The sequence below is a fragment of the Sturnus vulgaris genome, chromosome 17 (genome assembly GCF_052056855.1).
Source record: "Sturnus vulgaris isolate bStuVul1 chromosome 17, bStuVul1.hap1, whole genome shotgun sequence".
Lineage (NCBI taxonomy): Eukaryota > Metazoa > Chordata > Aves > Passeriformes > Sturnidae > Sturnus > Sturnus vulgaris.
In genome coordinates this window covers 8,216,458-8,236,428 of record NC_142259.1, presented here as the reverse complement: position 1 = coordinate 8,236,428, position 19,971 = coordinate 8,216,458, and positions in this window count along the sequence as shown.

Genomic DNA, 19,971 nt, shown 5'->3' with positions numbered 1-19,971 from the left:
CTGCCTCTCACTGGCGGAACAGGAGGGAGCACAGTTCAGCAATTACAGCACAATTAGCTCAAACAGCAGGTTGATTGTAAATTGCAGCTCTGTGCCAGCTACAAGTACGGAGCGAATGGCTGGCGGGAGCTCTCCCGCAGCCCGGCTGTCTCTGCTCGGGTCTGAGCCGAGCGGGAGCTGCAGGGCCATGGCCTACAGCATCCCCCGTGGGCTCTCCTGGCACTTGGCCCCACAGCCTCCCTCTCGAGCTGCTGCAGACACAGGAGAGCTGGTGAGGAGCTCTGTGGCCTTGCTAGTATAGTTCCTCTATGGAGAGCTGCCAGGAGCAGCTCTGCAGAGAGGAGATGTTGGCCCTTCTTGGGGACACAGGGTATAAGAGCCATGCTACCTTCCCAAAGCATCCCTTGCTCCGAAGAGCTTCTGGGGTCCCCTGCTCCATGCTGGAGCCTGGACTGCCACTGGCTCAGAGCCCAAATGAGCAGTGCCACCCATGGGTCCCCAAACCAGGTGCGCAGCAGCCTTGCTGGAAAAGTGAGTTGTTGTAACACTCCTTCTGCATCTTGTATGGGGAGCAGCCATAGGGGAGACCACCTCTCAGAGGGGAACCTCCAGACCTGTCCCTGTGGGGCAGGGAGGGATGGCTGAGCATGGGCTCACCCCAAAGGACGACTGGCTACAGCCAAGCAGAGAATGCAGTTGTGCTGCCGAGGAGATGTGTGGCAATGAACATGTGCCCTTCTCTTGGGAATGACTGCCTCAAAGCAGCCTGTTCCCCGCAGCATCCCATCCCATGCTGTCTTGCCCGGTGTACAGGAACTGTCCCCAGGACAGGCTGTCTCTCATGCCCAAGCAGCCATCCACCCTAATCCTTGTGCAGAGTATGAGGCAGCCCAGCTGCTCTGGCTGGCCATGGAGACGTGGCAGGACTCCCATGGAGCCGTGGGGAGGGACAGGCTTCTGGGGGACCACAGTGGAGCCCCACTCACTCAGCTGTGCCGAGGGAACCTCTGGTACAGGTGCAGAAGGACTCAGTGCTGCCTGTGGGGCTTGCAGCAATCCCTGTCCCCCGGTACAACACCCCTCTGAGGGATGGCAGGGGGATGCTGACAGCCAGCTTTGGGGATGGCCGTGCCCTCAGCAGGGTGTCCCATTGGCTCTGTCCCTCAGATTATGCTGGGTTGGGTTGGTGGAGCCGTGTGCTCAGCAGCAGCAGCAGACGGACACCGAGTCTGTGCCAGGGAGGGGCAGGAGGGGCCCCTGTAGCCCGGCTGTCCCTGTGCGTGGGCTGCCGAGGGGCCTGGGGCAGGCGGGGGGCAGCGCCTGTCAGCCTGCTGAGCCTGATGCCTTCCATCTCTGAGTTACTGGCTCGTGTCAGGGCAGAGCTGGAAATGTCAGGGACTGCTGCAGGGTGACCGTGCAGAGTGGCAGATGGTCAATGATGGATTTGTCACTTCAGATTCAGGCGGTTTTTAAATATTCAGCAGAATCGGAGGTGACAGCTCATGGCAGCAGACAGAATTTCTGTACATCTCGGTAAGACCTCCTGGCCCCCTGGGAGGGGGGGCAGAGCAGGACAAACCCCGGCACCTCGCGGCAGTGGCTGGGGACAGCGCAGGCTGGCACCGTGGTGTGCATGGCCAGGGCTCGCTGTGCTCCCCGTGGCTGCTGACCCAGTGGAGGTGCAGGAAGGAGGCTGCTGCTCTGCTTGTTCTGCTCCCTGCAAGCTGCAGCATGCAGGTAGTGCCTGTGCTGCCTGTAGCCATCCCGCTTTGTCAGCACCAGTGCACTGGGGTGTCTCAAGAGCACTGGGGGCTCCCACCAGCTTCATACCAGAGTTGGCACTCCCCAGCCCTTTGGTGATGGCCACATTCTGAGGAGAGGCTCAGCAAGTGGCAGTGTGAAGGAGGCTCCTGAGCAAGGAAGAACAGGGGTCTGGGCAAGCTGGGGGTGCAAGGGGTGTGGGCAGAGCCAGTGCCAGGCTCAGCTGAGCATGCAAAGTAGCAGGGAATAGAGATGTAGCTCAGCACAGCCCACAGAGCTTCCCTCCAGAGAGTCATGCCTCAGACAGGGAACAGGGTGCCTGCTGGGCTGCATACAGGTATCTGCAGATTCCCAGTGGCAGCAGCACCAAGGCAAGGCCAATGCTGCAGGGCTGTGCAGTAGGTCAGGGCAGACTGTTGAGAGTGATGCTTTCCACAGCTGCTGCTATCAGCACGGGTCCCACTGATGGTTATGAAGAGGTTATGAGGTCACTTCTCCTTGCTGGTGCTTCTTCCTATGGCGCAAATTGTTGTTCAAAAACTGCCTTGTACTTGCTCAGGGTCCCTGTGGTATGTGGGATGGACATGGCCCTGCAGAGCCAGCAGGGGAAATATCTCCTGTTCCAAGAGGCAGAGTGTGGATCCTGGCTGATCCAAGGGACCTGGAGCTTCCCCTCCCTGGGGGTATGTGTGGCTATGGCCACCGGTGGGAGGAAAGCAGCAAGGTCATTGCAGTAATGAACACACCGGCTCTTGAGGGCAGGCGATGCAGTATTGACTCTGCATCCCCTATGCCTGCTGCCTCAAAGAGAGCTTTGCTCATGCCAGCTGGATTGGTTTGTCTGTCCCTGTGCCACAGCTCATCAGGTGCAGCCCTGGCTGCAGAGTGCTGGCAACCACGCACATTTGCATCAAACAATGCAGGTCCTCCTGTACATCCACCATGTGTGCAGAGGTGCCTGGCTGGGGGGCATGAGCAGAGGGATGGCATGCTCTCCCTGGTCTTCCTGTGCTGCAGGCACGTCTGGGTAACCTCCCTGCCTCCCCCCAGCCCAGGGAGTGGTGCTGTTGCAGTACAGATTTGGTGCCCATGCAACCCACAGTATGGCTGTGGCTATCAGGGCTGTCTCCTCATGCCCCAGCAAGGCAAAGCGCCTTGGCTTGGGAATGAACAGGTGAAACTGCAGCCTCTTCTTGCCACTGTCCAGCCCTGCCAGGAGCCTGACAGGCTCCGTGATTGATGCTGAAGTCAAACCCTTCCACCAGCTCTGACCTTAGAGTGCTCTTCAGCAGCACTTCCCACCAGAGAACCCCGGGAGAGTTCACAGACACCCTGAATGTTGTGGCTCCGCAGCACTGCCCTGCTCCACAGAGCTGACTCCTCTTCATTACTGTGTCTGCTGTCAACAGCCTGTTCCTCTCTCCTGCACGGGCTGCGTGATCGCAGTGGCTTCCAGCAGGGCCAGTTCTCTGCAGCCCAGCCCAGTGCCAAATTCTTCTTCCTCCATTAGGTGCTTCTCTGATCAGCAAGCAGAAGGCAACTTGCTGGTCAGACTCTCCTGCAAGAGCTGAACTTGGCTCTGGCTCCAGCCTGCGCTTAGAGCAATTTAATATCAGCAGCAGGAGGGGATGGGGAATTAATTTTGGTTGCTGCCACCCCTTCGGGCCACACCTACGTGTGCTGGGTAATGCAATGTGCTGGCTCCCCCTTCCTCTGCTGGAACAGCTGCTTGAATTTCCTTGTCCTGCCTTCATCCCTCCTTGTGTTAACTGTTTCTAAGCCACAAAACACTGAAAGGCTGCAGCTGGCTCTGCCCAGCAGGCTTGGCCCTTCTGCTGATGGAAAAGCACAAAGCTCTCAAGGAAAGCACAGGCCATAAATCAAGGGCAGCAGCAGCACCAGGCAGCCCTTGGCTCTGAAGGGGCCGTGCAGGGCTCATGAGCACAGCTCAGGTGCTGGTGGCCACCTGCCCCTCCAGATGACTGCAGTGGGACTCTTGGGTGGGTGCAGAGTCCAGGCTTTACAGGGCAGCCCCACACAGCAGCAGGGTGTCAGGTCACATAGCACAACACGCTATGTCCCCACGCCTGAGAGACAGCACGGGATGTGTCCCAGCTCCGGTCTGGGGGCCACTGCCTGAGGGGTGGGACTGAGCACTCGTCCTGCAGAGGGGCATGTGGCTCCAGCTGGCTCTGAAGAGGTTAAATCTTTCTAATCGCTCAGTAAGACCTTCTCTAAGAATTTATCTACTTTCTGCCTTCCAAGAACATATGGATAAAATCCCCCTGAGCGGGACTTACATTTATAGCATCTATTACTGAGATCAAGGTTAATCCAGAGTAATCTAATGGGGTGAAAAGGACTTTATATAAATCTGTTTTAATCTATGGGACATGATAGCCTGACAAGGCCATCAGAACACTCTGCACCACTGCTGGGGCAGGAAGAGGTGTCAGAGTTGCACAGGGGATGCAGGAGTGAGAGCTGGCTCATCCAGCACCCACCAGTCCGAGTGCAATGGGGTCAGGGGACTGGCAGGGCTGGAACATGGCTCACTGGGCCCAGAGCCAGGCCAGCTGTCCTGGTGTGCAGCTGCTGCTGGTGTCTCCAGAGGGATTGAGTGGCCCTGTCCCTGTAGGGGTGTTGTGCTGTGGGACAGGGGAGGCTGTAAATGCTCTAAATTAAGAGCCATCCCTGATAGATGTAATTAATCCACACTTTAAAAGTGGGAATTCAGCAGGGAGACATAGAAAGTGAACTTCAGTGGCTGCCAGTGCTGTGGCTGCATCCTGTGTGCTTGCCCATGCTGGGTACTGGTGGCTCCACCGGGGCTGGTGCCTGCAGGACATGCACAGGGAATTCCAGGTGGACAGAGAGGAAGGACTGCCCCTGCCAGGATGTCACACTGTGGTCCCTACCACACCCCGTATCTCCCACAGCCGGGTGAGTGCACCCACTCCAAGCTGTCTAGTGCCAAGCATTGCTCCCTCTGCTCCCTCTGCTCCCCTTCCTGCCACCCCCAGGCTCATTCCAGCCCGAGCCCTGTGGCTGTGCTGCTGCCTGGGGATGTGCTGAGCCCCAGCCTGCCTGGTGCTGAGGGCAGCCCGTGCCTCCTGTCTGCCCAGGCAGCAAGACACAGGAGCAAGTCCCACGGACACAGGAGGCCAAATAAAACAGTTCTCCAGAGCATGGTATGTCGTTTTACATCTGCTCAGATGGAGACTGAGTTATCCAGGTCCCTGAGTCCCAGACCCGCCAGAAGACAGTATCTCAGCTAAACGATGCAAAAATGATTTAATGGAGGGAACTAATCAAGGAATCCAAGAGAGACTGCTCACCAAGGGCTGATGCAAGATTCAATTAAACTGCAGCCTTTGTGGGTTCACCATTTTAATTTTCCACAAATTAGCTTAAAAAAGGTATGGAAATGAAGATATTAGATTTTTTTTTAAGTCAAAAGGAAAAATCCTTTGAGGATTATATTAGCTATTTCGCTTTAACAAACATAATTTCTATACTCATTTTCTTGTTTTAATCTCAGCTGTTGAGATACTCTTTCCATTCCAGCTCCAGTGTCAGTGTGGAAGGCTGTTAACCCTTCCCAGAGCAGCCCAGCTGCTGCAGTGCCCCATTCCCATGGCAGCCACGGTGCCAGGGCGAGGGCAGCACAATAGCACAGGAACCCTCCTTGGTCATGTGGGGTCCAAGCTGGTGCAGCAGCACCAAAAGAAGCAAGTCCAGCCCCACAGTAGTGATGGAAATGCCTCCCCAGTTCAAGGGCTGTGCTCTGTCCCTGCCTGTGCCAGGCTGGTTGGACAGAGGCTGGCTGTGAGTGATTCCAGTGCAGACAGGGCTGTGGATCCAGCCGGGGCTGCAGCAATGCTAAGCTCCAGACACCCCACATTTTCTGTAACTTCACCTGCTTTTGCCCTTAGGCAGCTGGAGATAAACACGGAGTAACCGTGTTGTGTGTCGGCTGTGATTTGTCTTCTGCAGGAGTGTGTCTTGCACTCAGAATCTCCTGTGAGTAATAACAGCTGCTGTTACAGCCCTGCCTCCACTGGCACCTGCTGGCCTGGCATGGCTGGCCTTGTCCTGCCTTGTGTGGTGCAGCTCCAGGGCTTGGCTGGAGGCTGCTCTCCAGCAGGAACGGTGCCTTGAAAGTGTCAGGGCTAGTGACTGGTTCACTGGGCTTTGCCTGGCCATACAGCCTGCTCCCCACCCCAAGGAACAGTGTTCCTCCCTCTGGGTTCCTGTGAAAAACAAGTTCCCATCAGCAGCATCACTTACTGGTGTGGGGGCTTTGTCACGACCACAGTGGGACTGGCTGGGCCACCCTGGAGAGGTCTTGCATGGTACCAGGGTGCTGAGGAGCATCATCCACAGATCCCCTGCTCCCGGGGTGGGGTCAGCTCCTCTTTGCCATCTCCCCCAGCACTGTCTGCCCCTCTGGCACTGTTCATCTGGTGCCACATCCACTGTCCCACTCTGCTTGCACATCCCCATCCTGCACTCCCCCCTCCTGGACCACCCCTTGCCCCATGGCAGCTTCATCTGGCTCCGGGGTGACCTTCAGCTTGCAGCTCCTGGAAGCACCTCCCTGTCCCCTTCCTCTGTGCCTCGAGTGGAACAGAGCTTCATTTGTCACTGTCTCTTTTAAAAGGTCCAATCTCTTCCTTGGGGTCACCTGGCTGCTCTGCCAGCAGCTCCTCGTGCTGGCACAGCTCTGCTGCAGCAGCTGCCAGTCCAGGATGCGTCATCCCTGTCCCCTTGTCCTTGGGGTCCTGACTGGTCCCCTCTCTGCCCACGGGTAAAGCACTCCCAGTCAGAGCCCAGCCCACAGGTGGCTGCAGCACACAGCTGAGGCTCAGGGCATCCCATCCCCTCGTCATGGAGAGGGGAGCAGAGCCAGGGACATGGGGCCTCTCCTGCACCACCCTCCCAGAGCTGTAGCTTGTGCAGGGCTGGCTTGACCCCTGGCACAGGTCTGGCAGTGGAGGCTGTGGCTGGGACCCTCTCTGCCCTGCACACATTGAGCCCTGAGTGGAGCTCAATGCAGAATTAATTTGTCATATTGACACTGATCGTTTATTAGGGAGCAGAGTGGAGCCCATTCATTTGAACAGAAAACATTTCATCTTATCTCCTGCCTTTTCATGCCTCAGCTCTCACTCTTTAACCTTGGACAACGAGACATTCATAATTTCCTCACTGGCTCTATGGCTCCTCAAGATAAGAAACTTATTTTTTAATCTTTCTTTCTATTGAATTTTAAACATGTTCCATTACAAAACCTGATGCACATAACAACATGTTTCGCCCAGCATTAATGTGGCTGTGCTGTGCTGCATGCAGCCTCTGTCCTGAGCTGGGCTGCTAGCCCTGCCATTCCCTGGGACCCAAAGAAGCAGCTCTGTTTTCCCAAATGTCTGTAGGGGCTCTGGCAGTGGTGCAGGGGCAGGCAGGGCCCAGGCAAACCTCTGTTCTGGGGACAGTGTGACACTGGGGTGCTGCCTGCCAAAGAGTGCACAGGTCTGCAGGGCTGGATCTGCCCACTCCAGGGATTGCAGCCAGTGGGACTGCAGGGGAAGAGGGACATGCTGTCACCACCTGATGGTTTTCAGCAATTCCCATTTGCTCTAACATGCTCTGAGCTTGGGAAAACATTTCTTGTTTGGGGATGGTCACTGGAGAACCAACACATGACTGGGAGTCTTGCAGCCCCATATGAGCCCCACTGCAGCCCCACACAGCAGTGCAGGGTCAGCCCCAGCCCAGGGCCATGAGCAGCTGCAGAGAGATTTGCCTCATTTTCAGTCCACAAAGCTACTGCCCCAACAACAAATAGCCCCACCAGGGCCCCTACAAGGAGAGGCCATGATTGCTTTCCATGTGCAGAAAAGCCACAGAGATAAGGCTTTCACCTCCAAGGCTCTGCTGAAAAATTAGGGATGGGAGGTGGGAGGGAGCAAATTGAGATAAATGAGCATGCTGCATGGCATCCTGCCTGCAGGATACTGAAATAAAAAATCAGTAAATAAAAAATCACCAGTCTTTATCTGGTCAGAGCCTGAATGGGCTGTGTGATAACTATAACGGATGAGCCTGCCATGAGAGCCTCTGAGAGGGACCTGCTGGCCCTCATGCCACGTGGGAAGGCACCTGCTGGCACTGGGGACCCAGCAGTGCCACGCACAAAGGGCCAGAGCAGCAGCTCTGCCGTGACACATTGGATCCTGTCCCTCTGAGTGTGCCATGCTGGCTGCTGTACCAATCCCAGGTGGCTCTGGGAAGGGCTTGGCTCCTTCCTCAGTGTGAAATGCACTTTTCCAAGTCGTCCTTCACAGTGAGAAAAAGGCAGATCAGATGCCGAATTAGCCTGCGAGAGCCGTGTTCCCGTCTCTCTTATCTAACTCACTGTAACAAGCTCTTTGCATTTATTCTACCAAATGTGCTGCAGAATTGCGTTACAGCTCATGGCTGCGAGCCATCTGTGGAGAGAAATCCAGTTATACCTTGTATAATAAGTTCCTGACAATCTTACAGAGGACTCCGGGTCATAAAAGTCTCCCAGTTTTATCGCCAGTAACAGACACGGAGAGAAATTAAGTTGTCTTATCAAATTTAGATAATATATATCCCTCTGGAGTGGAAGGTTTCTGATGGATCTTTTACAGTATTAGAACATTTAGAGGGGTAAGCAGAAATGCACAGTGGGAGTAGGAGAGCAGTGGGGTGCAAAACACCCAGGGGGACCCAGAAGCAGGAGTCCCGTAGCCGCTGGGCAGACACCAGCCCTGGGGAGCCCTTGGAAAGCAGAAGGGAGGCAAAGGCTGGTTTGCAGGCAGGAGCTGTGCTGAGAGGTGAGCTCTGCTCCTGCCTGGCTCACCTCGAGCGCTCTCATGCAGCTATTAATGAAAGCAATAACCTCCAGCATCCTGATACGCACGCTCCTTCCCGCTGCCTCCTGCGCCAGTCACTGCGGGCAGAAGGAACCACAGGGTGTCTGCTGAGCTCCTGGGTCCTGGCATCTGCTGAAATCAGGAGCCAAGACCAGAAGGGAGGCTGGATATGGGATGTCCCTGTCATGTATTCTCTGTGGCCAGTGCAGGGATGAGGATCCCTGGTTCTGGAAGGGCCCTGCTCTGCCAGCCTGCACAGTGTTGGCCCTGTCTGGGCTCCCCTTGCGGCAGCTGGCAGGGAAAGGAGTGCTGCTCCATTCAGGCAGTAATTTTAAGCTCCCTGGATAAGGCTCCCTGCTGATCCCATTGCCCAGGGCTTGGCCTGTCCCTGCCCCTGGCTCAGGGTCCTGCAGCCAGAAGGCTGGGACAGGGATGGTCACCACCTGGACTAACCTGTGGCCCCTGGCCAACTTCTCCCTCATGGGGGACCAGCTGCCCACAGGGATGGTGCTGGTGGCGTGGGAGGGCTGGGATCCTTGGCACACCTGCTCTCTGTTCAATATTTAGTTTCTGCAGAGGCAGAGTGCAGTAGCCATGGCAATGCAGCGGGCAGGCCCAGCAGCACCGGTGTGCCATTTATTATGAGCTGAGCAGTCTCGGGCACTGGGAATGCAGACACATACCTCCCCTGAGAGCCCTGTGCTAATAAAAAAAATGAATCCTCACTTACTGATCTCTGTATTTTTAAAGATTAGTTACTCTATCTTTTCCTTTTTCATTCATTTTTTAAAAATCTATCTTGCCGTTCAGGGCAGAATTATCTGTTTAGCACCGTTGTTACTTTAATCACAATTAGCTTTCCCACTCCATTAATAAGACTCTCAGTAGTGCTATATCATGGGAATGTGCCTTCACAGCCATCCTGGCACTCTGCCGGGGCTGATGCCCAGGGTTTGTTCTCCCTGCAGCACTGGCAGCCAGTGCTCTCACTGCCATGCTGTGCACTCATCTCCATCGCCTCCATGCTTCGAGGGGTGCTGAGCCCCACGGCCAAGCAGGCTCTGGGGCAGGCAGGCAGTGGCAGAACTTCCTTGGAAGGCTGAGCTGGAGCTGTTCCCGCTCCTGGCAGCAGGAGCAGAGAGGCTGGGAATTAGGATTTAACCTCAAGAGTGGGTCAAGAGACTACCTCGCCTCCCCACATCTTTTCTTCAGAGTATTTGGTGAACAATGCGTGCAGAAGGCTTTTTATTTTTGAGTAGAAACGTGTGTCTAATGAATTAGCCACGGATTGGAGCCTAACATGGGTAATTTACACTGAACATTCGCTTGCTCAGAATCATCCATCAATTTTGTACCACATTAAAACCCACATCCCGCCCTGGGAGTGCGTGGCTTGTGCTACACCTCGAGACTCCCTCCCAGCACATCTCTTGGTGCAGTGACTGCACTGGTGCCCTCTGCAGAGAGGGGGACTAGTGTGCCACAGGCGGTGGTCACATTGGCCTGGCCACTTCGTGAGCAATGGGATTTGCCTGGGAGTCATTGGCATGACATGGGCAAACACAAGGACAAACACAGGTTCCCTTTCCTGCAGCCTCTGAGAACAGGGTGTCCCTGTCCCAAGGCACTGGGGTCAGCCAGAAGCCCTGCTCTGTGCTCAGTCTCGTCCAAAAGCACAAACAGCCTTTCTGCTGGGAGTTGTGTCCCCTCAGCTTACAGTGTGGCATGAGCCTAAATTGGCTGCCTGGAGACAGACACCAGACCCAGGAGAGGATGCTGACACCAAAAACCACCATGGTCACAACGGGGCACCTGTAACACCAGCGGGATGTGTGTGGGGTCTCATCCTTGCTCAGGAGTACTGGGCCCCCTCCTCCCATCGGCCTCCCCACCATTGCAGGGACACCCCCCACCCCTCTGGGGGAAGCATTACATGAGGGAATTGCTGCCACGGGCGTAATTGCTGAGATAACTGCTGATTGTGGAGTTTGCAAACAAAAAATAGAGTGGCCAGGGTCAGTCATAATTGGTAAATATTTGTCTATCTAATCAAAAGGCCTTTTAATTAACAATTTTCTTCTTGCAACTGGTTTAATTTTTTTTTAAGAACTTCTGCGGGAAGTCAATTAGACCCAACAGATGGTGAAGAACATCCCAGCATCAGCACATCCTGCCATCTGCCACCTCTGGAAATGGCAGCCCCACCAAAGCCTCATGCCCCACGGCAGCCACCCCTGGGACAGAGCAGGTCTGACACTTTGCCCCCCATGGACCGCAGGCAGGTGGGATTCTCTCAATGAGAGTCATGCACAGCCAGTGCTGGTGCAGATTCTGGGGCAAGAGGAGGGGCTGGAACTGCCTGAAGCACACGCCAGGACCTCTGGGGCTGCAACTCTGCCCCAGGCATTTTGCCTCTTTTTTTCCCTCTCCCTGGGCAGGTCTTGAGCCCTGACCCAAGCAAGCAGCAGGCAAAAAGGTAGCTCTGGCGTGCCACAGGCTGGCTCCTGGTAGCATCAGCAGCTGGCACTGTTCAATGTGGGCACAACTTACCCTGTTGACAGGCTCTGCCCCAAAGCTGGAGACCACAGCACAGTGTCCCTGCCTGCTGCTGCCCATGGGGCTGCCTGGCCCCTGCTCCCCAGGTGGACTGTCCCTGCCAGGCTGGGGCAGACCTGCCCAGCCCTTGGCAGAGAAATACCTGCAGGGACACAGGGCACATGCTGTGCAGGGACACAGGACACACTCCCTTCTCGCATCCCTCCCCATGTCCTCCCTTCCACCTCGGCAGGAAGAGCTCCTCTCTGCAGGTGAGCTGGCAGCTCTCACACCTGCGGCTCTCCACAATCAGGAGATCGCTGTGCACAAGAGGCAGCTGACGCATCTCTTCCTCAATCAGCTGCTCTTCACGCCAAGCTCCGTGCCACTTGCTGTGCCACTCTCTGTGCCACTCGCTGCTGATTGCCCTTTGTCTCCTGCAAGGCCGTGCTCGCTGGCAGCACAGCCAGCAGGGCCAGGGCGCTCCCATGGCACTCCTGTGGTGTGGTTTTGCCCTCCACTCCCCATGAACCCACAGTTCCCAGCAGAGGAAAATGCTTGAGCTCTCCAGTTCCAGGGGCTTGAGCGGAGCCCTGGGGATGGGCTCTCTGCAGGGTGTTGGCTTTGGCCCCGTGTGGATGCAGGACCCTGGTGTTCCTGCCCTCAGGAAGGTGTCCAGAGAACCTGCAGCCAGCTGGGTCTCCAGGTCTGTCTGGTGATCGGCCATGGGGCAAACAGATGGTCCTGCAGCTGGCAGGGCAGGGAGAGGTGTGGGTGAGCAAAGGGCTGATCTGGGAGCCGGGCAGAGATCCCGTGCCTCAGGACTGGGCACAGAGCAGGAAGGGGAGCATCGCTGCCCAGCCACACCACTGAACATCTCCAAAGCACCACGGAGCAAAGCACCTAAATCTTTCCTGCCAGGCCCTCCGGAGATGTCCCCCTTTATTCACAACTGCTTTTTAATTGCCTTTTGTCAATTACAGCGAGATGGATCGGGTTCCTCGGGGAGGCAGCAATTAGCGCGGGGATGAATGCCGAGGCAACCAAGCTCCCTCTGCACGCAGCAGTGGTGATTTGTAAACCTGTCACCCAGACACCGAGCTCCGCTGCCAGCCACGGCGACCACACGGCAGCGGGAGCACCATCGCACCTGCCCCCGGAGCGACAGCACCTGGGCATCCCCACCCTGGGCAGCCTCTCCCCGCACAGCCCCAGCCGGGTCTCCCGGTGCCGCTGGCCGCTGTCCAGGCGGGGTGTGCCCCGCCGATGGATATTGGGGTGCATGCAGAGCAGGGTAAGGACAGGAACATGGTGCCAGGGCCGATGAGAGCTGCTCTGGAAAGGCTGGGTGGCAGGAGCCCCTCCGGATGGGGCACCAACCCTGCCAGAAAGAATTAACACCTACAGTTTCCAGCTGGCTGTGGCCAGCCTCCTAATTAGGCGTGGTGACAATGGTAATTAGTCATCCAGGTTCCCCAGTGCGGTGCTGGGACGTGCAGGGAGCTCTGACCAGGTCACTGCTTTTCATGCTGTGATTCCAGGTGTCCTATCCATGGCTCAGCCTGCACGGACACGCTGCCTGCTGCTGCACAGCACCACAGCTAAGTGCCCTTGAGCTCAGGATGCTCTCATTCATCCCGAATTCATCCCTCCAGATAAACTGGTCAGTGATGGGACAGCCTAGGCAGGATTTGGCTGCATCCAGAGGTTCAGACTGCCAGGGGCGTGTTCTCCCTCAACACCCATCCCGTCTTGGCACTCACTGATGTCTGTCCCCATCCTGGTCCCAGTTCTGCAGGGCTCTGGGATGGCCAAAGATGTTTGGCCATCAGCCCGTTCTGGGGCTGCAGCAGCCACTGCCTGCTTTTCCCAAATTCACCCAACCCTCCCTCTCTGCTTCATGGCCTTTGTCTAATTCCCTACGCCCCTTTCCTATTTTTCTTCCTGACAGAAGCAGCAGGCTCATGCATCCAGAGACTCCACAGCCCTTTCTTGTAGCTGTAGATTAGATTTCCCAGCTCAGTGTCTGCTGGCCTCTGGCTGAGTCACTGTGCACAGGTGTCCTTCTGTCCCCAAGAGCAGCAGGCAGTCCTGGTGGTGCCAGAGCCTGGGGAGAGGGTGCGTGCAGGGATACAAGGTGGTCCCTGCCAGCTGGGCTAAACTAAGCACAGCCTCCTGGGCCATGGCTATGGGCAGAGAGGGGTAAATTTTGTGTGGGCCCAGCAACCAAACTCTGTCAAGCATTCCTCAGCTCCTGCTTCCCTCACTCCACTCTGTCCTTGACCCTGGGGAGGGTGCAGCATGTGGAGGGAGCCCAACTGCTCTAATTAAACCATGTTTGCAAACTCCCATGGCAAGCATCACTAATTATAATTAGGGAGAGTAGATCTGCCGTTCCTGCCTCTTGGACACGTGAAGCACCCTGCATGCTGACCAGGCTTGGAGGGCACTGAGGGCTGGCACATGGCACTGCTCAGCCTCCCCTGGACTGGACACATCCCTGGAGCAGCCCCCGTGGGGCAATGACACCATTGGAGCCCTTGGGCCGGAGTACCAGGCCAGGGTGCAACTGGCAGCAACTCCTGCACCCAGGCATGGCGTGATTGTACCCTCTCCCTCAGCACGCACTCTTCATGCTTGAACCACTGGCCTAACGATTTCAGGTTTTTCCCCATTTTCCTGTATTATTATTTGTCGTTGTTCCTGTTGCAGTTCAGTGACCATGAATTATTGAACGTCTGCTTGCTCAGTAACTCTTTACTTCCACCTCGGCACACTGCTGCCACGCCGCCTGTGTGGGACGGCCGCCAGCTCCTGCCCCCGGCCCCTCCTGCTGCCGTGGGACCCTCACCACACTCGGCACATGGCAGGGCCCCACACGCTGCCAGAGCTGGGGACAAGGGGCCACACAGCCTCTGGGTCCAGCAAAGGCCCTTTCTCTGGCTCCACAGCAATGCAAGGGCTCTCAGCCATGGGACCCCTGTTTGGGACATGGGATGCACTGGGAGGGTTTGCAATGAGTGCTCTTGGGGAAGCACTCACAGGCATGAGGGGATTTGCCCAGCACCTATCCCTGCTGTCAAGAACTCTGTGCCCATCCATGGGCAGGGACATGTTGGTGATCGTTGTGCTGCCCTGGTGGTGATGGCAGGACAGGTTGGAGCCACAGCTGAGCCATGGTGTTTGCAAGAGTGAGAAGGCTTCTAGTGGGTGACAGTGCGTTTAGGCCACCAAGGCACAGGGAGGGCTCAGGCAGAGCCTGCTGATGCCCCAGAGCTGCTCTGGGCAATGGTACAAGCACTGGAGATGAGCAACGGAGGCTCATGTCAGAGCCCAACCCAGCCTGGGATGGGAGGACTGGGCTTTCCCAGGACGGCAGAACGTGTCCCTCCCCTGTGTCATACTCAGGATGCATTTGCCAGGGACAGAGGGAAGTCCTGAGGTTTAACAGGCCTGGGAAGTGGCCCTGTGGTGGGTGTGAGGACACAGGTATGGTCCATGCCAGTGGAAGTCAGTCCTGGCAATGGTAGGGCAGCCAGGGTGGCTGTGGTAGGAGCTGCTGCCCTTGCAGAGTCATTGCTTTTCCCTGAGCTGCTTTGTACTTGGGGCAGAGTTGAGAAATCTCTGCTGGTATTCTGGGATTTCATAGACATGAAGGATAAAGTCTCTGAACTCACACAGCTGCATTTTCTGAGCACTACAACACTCCAATACCTCTGAACCACTATTAAGCACCTGGTGCTGGTTTGTCTTTGCAACTATGTCCCCTAAATAAATCCCTTCCCCATGCTGAGCCATGCTAATGGCTTATTGTTAAATGGCCAGCCAGCACACTGTAAGCTGAAGTCATTATTTTTTCCACTCATCACTGGGAAAAAAATCTCTCTCCAGCATCCGTCTTTCAGGATAAGACTGAAACTTGGAAGGTGCAAGCCCCTGTGCAGGGTGCATGCCCCTTGCCCTGAAGCATCAGATGGTGGCCACTCAGGCCCCTGCAGGGCTCCTCACATGAAGCAGCAAGGGTTTGCCATTATTGAGCTGGATGAGGCACCTCTCTGGTGTGACAGGATGGCACCAAGGCTGCAGAGCAGTGTGGCAGCAGCTTCTCTGTCAGGGTGGGCTGGCAGCATCCACAGGGACCCTCAGACTGTCCTGGACCCACCAACCCCTCTGACCTCCTGTTGTGAGCCTGGGTAATCACTGCCTGGTTCTGGGCTGGCTGGACCGATGGCAAGGCCAGGCAGGGGACCTGGCCCTTGGCACATGTGTGTGCCTGGCACTGCCTCCCACCAGGTCCCACCCCCGCTGCTCCCTGGCACCCGCGCCTGTCTCTGTCTGCCACCATCTCGAACATAAGTGGCTCCCTGGGAGGCTTGCTCCATTTTTTTCCTTTAACCTTGAAATGCAATTTCCTCCCCAAAATATCCTTTTTCCTGTAAACAACATCTCTTTAGTGAGATTAGAGCAGAAATCCCTGTGCTCCCAGGTCCCGGGCGCTTTATCACCTGGTGAGCCCCATCCGTCACGGCCACGCGTGGGTTCTCAGCACCCCGCCCTTTCCGACAGGTGATGGTCTTTTCATCACTTTTACAGATTTATTTTACAATAATTTAATTTCATCCTCAGCCCTGGGAAGACGAATTGGCCCCTGATGTGACTGGGAATTCAGAGCCAGTCTCATAAATTTGCTGCCTCTACACAAAGCTCTATTTGGAGTTCCTGTTGCAGCTGTGAGCGAGAGTCCTTAAACAACGGGGGATGAGCTGTAAATCGCGTGTGTGGCAGAGGGATGTTGTGGTGCCAGTGATACTCCCTGAGCCTCAGCCTGACTTGCTTGCTGGGTGGCCACAGAGACAGCAAAGGGCACAGGGCTGGGAAAGGGGCAGACAGGGCTTTGCAGGCTGCCCCAGCATGGTCCATGTGGCCCTAGGTGCTGCCAGAGCTGCACTGCCAGGATGCCATCTGCCCACATGGGCACTGCTGCACAGGTGCCCTGGAGTGGCAAGTGCCCAGGACCCATCTCTGCCAGCACGTGCCTCACTTCCTGACTCACTGGAGCCGATGCTGTGCCAGTGCTGTGCAGGGTACAGGCGTCAGGGTGGTGCTGCCAGCTCTGCCACCAAGCTCTGCACATTCCTGCACATCTGTGCTTGACACATCTGGGACTTGCTGTGCTTTTGCTGCGCGAGGCTTGCCAATGTAATTAAACTCGAGTGACTCCCCTGCCCCCAGGCACAGCCCCTCATTTCCCTTTGATTTATTATGTCTTCTTAATTTATTTAAATGAGCCTCGGTGTTTGCACAGGCTTGGAGGGGGCTGGCTGGAGCTCTAATTGCCGGAGCGAAGGGAAGGTGGTTGAAGGGCTCCGGGGATCTCTGCAGGGGTGTGTTCTGTGGGGTAGGGGGCTGTGGCCAGACCTCCAGCTGAGCCCCAGGCATGGAAAGTGCCTTTGGAGCAAAGCTTCCTGCACACGTGGTCGTGGTTTGGCCTCTGGTGCCGAGTTGTGCCAGTGCCAGGGGATCTGCTTCAGTGGGGCTCTGTAGGAAAGGCTGAGCATCTTTTGCAGTTGGCATAGGGGTATCTCCCTGGGGCATTGCAGGGCAGTGTCTGCCCTGACTTTGAGCTGGCAAAGGCAGGGGATTGAGAAGCCCAGCAGGGAACCTCTGCTCAGCCACACTTGAAGTGTACAGGGGGTGGGATGCTGCTGGATCTATCTCCTGGCCAGGTGGAAAAAGTGTGTGGGACCATGGGGGTCAAGAGGTCAGTCTGTGCTTGAGGCCAACAGGGGTTTCTCTCACTCTCTCCATCCATTCCTCCTGCCTCCTCATGGCCCTACTCTGCCAGCTCAGAGTGAGCAAACAGCGTGCCTCCTGCCTGCCCATGGCCCGTGCCTGCCCTGTGCTGCCCCATGCCTGTGTGGTCTCAGCCCAGCTCAGCTGGGCCCCATGCCGCCCGCCCTGGTTGTGTTTGCACAGCTGATTGTTCCCCTGCTCGGCATACTGCCTTGCACTTGTCCCTGTTGAATTTCATCCTATTTTTTCCAGTCCATTTCTCCAATTTGTCAAGATCATTTTGAATTCTAATCCCGTCCTCCAAGATACTTGTAGTCCCTCCCAGCTTCGTGTCATCTGCAAATTTAATAAGCACTTTCTCTATTCCATCATCCAGGTCCTTAATGAAAACATTGAGCAAACCAGAACCAGGGCAAGCCCTTCGCCATCTGAGCAGCAAGACACATGCTGTGCTCACCATGCTCTGCCCAAATGTGATGGGAAAGGGTACCAGAGCTTTGCCATGTTGCCTGCGCCTCACTGCACCCCCAGCTCACATGGGACCTCTCTGCTTTGCTGCCGTGGAGCAGTGCTGGCACCATGGTGTGCTGCTGGTATCAGGGGCGCTGGTGCTGGGCTGAGGCTGGGAGGGGACAGGGCTCATCTCCAGGACGGCTCCAGCTTGAGCTGCCTCTGGCTGGTACAGTGCAAAGGCCTGGGAGCAGCTCCCATGTGCTCCCAGTGGTCAGTGTGGGCACAGGGGCAGCACAGCAGCCCCTGATGGGGCCATCCTGCCTCTCACAGCTGCCCACCTCCTCCTCCACCGGGTAAGGCTCTGCCCAGCCACACCATCTCCCCATTCTGAGACTGCTCCCGTTGGGCTGGGACTGCTCCTGGGGCTGTATGGCAGGGATCTGGAACCAGCCCCAACCTGGAGCCATCTCGGGTGCCACCTATGGCTACAGCCATCTCTTTTCTTTAATTGATTGTAGAAAGCAATTTACAAAATACAAACTTCTGCTTGTGCCAAGCCCTGCGTGTCCAGGCAAAGCCTAATTTCACAGTGAAATTTCAAGCGCAATGAATGGCTTTTCCCAGCACCAGTCCACGTCCAAGCCAAGAGCTTTGCAGTCTGCATAAGCTGTGCTGAGCAGCCCAGAAATGGCTTTGCACTGCCCTGTGGAGCATGCAGCTTCTTGGGCTGGCTGTCACAATAGCCAGGGAAGCTCTGCCAGCACTCACTTTTGGGCTGGTGCTGCCTGAGTTGGCATGGCTGTGTGGGACCACCATGGCTGCAGCCTAGTCTGCAAAGAGCCACAAGCCTCAGCTCTCCATGCAGCCAGCTGGGTGATGCAGGGATCCTGCATGGTCTGTGTGGCCATCAGGAGGGTGTCCCAGCAGGGCTGGCCAGAGCTGCAATGATGGGGGCTCAGCTGAGAGATGGTGCTCCAGGGCTCTGGCTCTTTTCATGTCAAAGTCATAATTTCATGGTCAGGGTCTAGGAGGTTTGTACATACAGATGCATTAATTCTGCATTTAGTGATACAGGAATAATTGGTGTCACATCAATTAGATCGGTTCTTGGATACTGCAGTGATAAGTGCTGTGCAAAGGCCTCTGGGCTGCAGGATGTGAGGAATTCCAGCAGTGAGCAAGCCTGGTGGGGGTGGCAGGGATGTTGGGTGCTGAGAGAGTGGTGGAGTGCCCAGCACTTTTGGCCTTTGCACGAGAACAGCAAGGCCTGGGGCTGTCATGGTGGTCAGTGCCTGGGGTACCATGCTGGGGGCTGCTGCACAGCCTGGGGGTGCAGGCCTGTGCTTGGGGAGGGGCTGGCAACTTGGCAAACCTCTGAGCCTAATGTCCCAGTTCCATCAAGGTGATCCTCTGTGTCAAGCCACTTGCCAGGCGCCTGGTTCAGCATCATCAGCTGTATCCCTCACCCCTGTGGCTTTGCACACATCGTGGGTTTGCCAGCTCGCTGCTGCCTGCCCCACCAGCTAATGGGACAAGGCTCAGGTGGGTCTGGAGCAGTGTGGAGACCCCCTGTGCTCACACTCCCACAGTACAGATTGGTGCTGTCAGTCCCATCCCTGCTGCGAACTGTAGGCAGAGGTAATTTGCAGATGACAAATATCCTTGACAGTAAATATTTTTCCCACCCTCATCTTTCTACAAGCAGATAAGGTGGCAGCACTGTAGCAATACGGTTGCTGGAGGGAGACAAACTCTTTGGCAGACTTAAAAGTCTATTGTGTCCCCGCAATTATTTATAGATAAAGAGAAGAAAGCCAATAAGCACAGAATGGAGCTGCACAACTGCATTTGTTATGACGATGATGATGTTATCTCTCCCTCACACCCACACACGCACATCTCCAGTGTGTGGAAACTCGCTGCTGGCAACAATCAAATCCCCAACCAGGACAAGGCAAGACAGACTGGAGGCTTTACCCTCTTGTCACTGACTTGTGCCCAGCCTGTTTTCCCGCAGTGAACCCACCACACAACTCCTGTGCCTTCTCTGGAATAGCACCTGCAGGGCCCCAGGGGGTCTCTCTGTTTCTGGCTGCAGGATGTGGAGACCAGGTGGTTTTTGCCCCTTTAAACCAGCCCCTGGCATGCTGGATGCCTTGTGGTGAGGGGGGTCCGGGGTTGCCTGCAAGGAGTATGGGACTGGCAGGGTCCTCACCAGCTCATGCATTAGGACCCCAGAATGTGGGTGTTCCCCACTGATGGCAGGGTGCAGGGGGACTCTGACAGCTTTCCCAGCTCTGCATGGCCAGGACCTCCTCTCCCATCCCACACCACTACCGAGAACAGAAATGTGGGTGTTTGGAGGGATCTGGGATTAAAAGACATGGCAGGCAAGACTGATGGAGGTCACTGCCAGAAAGTGCATTTCTGCAACCAGTGGAGCAGAGACACCCTGAGTGAGAAACATTGACTGCAGTGTGGGAAGAGACAGGGAAGCACCGTGTTCTCCCTTTTCAATGAGCACTGC